The sequence below is a fragment of the Brassica oleracea genome, chromosome C1, assembly GCF_000695525.1.
Source record: "Brassica oleracea var. oleracea cultivar TO1000 chromosome C1, BOL, whole genome shotgun sequence".
Taxonomy (NCBI): domain Eukaryota; kingdom Viridiplantae; phylum Streptophyta; class Magnoliopsida; order Brassicales; family Brassicaceae; genus Brassica; species Brassica oleracea.
In genome coordinates this window covers 3,189,733-3,191,410 of record NC_027748.1, presented here as the reverse complement: position 1 = coordinate 3,191,410, position 1,678 = coordinate 3,189,733, and positions in this window count along the sequence as shown.

Below are 1,678 nucleotides of genomic sequence, written 5' to 3'. Positions count from 1 at the left end.
CTTAGAAAATATTATAATGTTTCTAATTAGTAGGGGTGGGCGTTCGGGTACCCGTTCGGGTTCAGATCGGGTATTTTGGATTTTCGAGTATTTTGGTATAGAGATGTAGAACCCGTTCGGGTATTTCTGTACTTCGGGTCGGGTTCGGGTATTTTTAGTTTAGATTCGGTTATTTCAGATCGGGTTCGGAAATTTAGATTTTGAAAAAAAATATTAAATTTTCATTTCTCAAGTTTCTTATATTTAAAAATATAACTTTCAGTTAACTATTTTTTTATTTTTAATAGATTGAATGGTTAATAGATTTAGACATAAAAAATTTAAAACTAAAAAGGCATTAATTTAGTTATTTTTTAAAAAAATTTGGATGTATTTTTTTTGTTAATTTTTTAAATAAAAAACTTGACATGCATTTTCGGATGTTGAAATCATTAAATATGCAAATCACTATTCACAATATGGATTACTTGCGCAAGTTGAAATCATTAAATATGCAAATCACTATTCACAATATGGATTACTTGCGCAAGTTGAAATCATTAAATATGCAAATCACTATTCACAATATGGATTACTTGCGCAAGTTGAAATCATTAAATATGCAAATCACTATTCACAATATGGATTACTTGCGCAAGTTGAAATCATTAAATATTATCAATTTAGTTTACCCTTGGGCAAGATTTAGAATTAAGACAAAATTAAAAATTTTCCTTATTATTCAAACGGTAAACTTGCGCATATTGATATCATATTTATTACATTGCTTACAAAATATTTTAATGTTTCTAATTAGGTTGTTTGTTTTTAATAACTTATCTTTCTAATATGGATTATTTGCGTAAGTTAAAATTCTATCATACGCAAATCATTTTTTGACAATATACTTTTAATATCTTTCTTTAAATGATTTCATTATTTATTGTGCAAAATGTTGTGCGTCATTAATATGAGAAATAAATCGACTGTATATATATATGAGACACCCAAGGTCTTAAAATACAAACATTCTATTTTCATTCTTTAAAGTATTATTCACAAATCTCTCCTCTCATACTATTAAGGTATTACGACGATGTTGCTTGTGTGCTAAAAAAAATGTGTTTAGACGCAAAGGCTCCACATCTTTCATCGATTCTGCCACCCACTTTGCCTTGGAAGTATTATATGCTACTTGATGAATCGACTATGCCACCCACTTTCATCGACTCTGCCACCCACTTTACCTTGGAAGTATTATAGAAAGATTAATAATGTTTTATTTATTACTTTTAATATTTATAAACTATAAAATACAATGAACAAAATTTTATATAAGGATTATAATAGTTATATACTCTACTTGATGAATTATGTTCGAATATAATTATATAATAACTATTTTAAATATTACAAAATCCAAAAATGTTTATTAATATTATTTTTAAATTATTTATCGTTGTTTAAAGAATAAATTTATCATAATTTTAAAATAATTTATAAAATGCTTACAAAATACAAGGCAAAGTTTCACTTTCAAGAGTTAAGTCGAGATATGAATTAAAAATCCTAATAACTAGTGAAGAAGGGAAGCCGCAGACAAAAATATTGAATGTTGTCTATAAACAAGTTTTTCAGAATATTTCGTAGTTACGGTACGTAATTTTAATCTACTTTTTTTTTCAAATACAAATTTTAA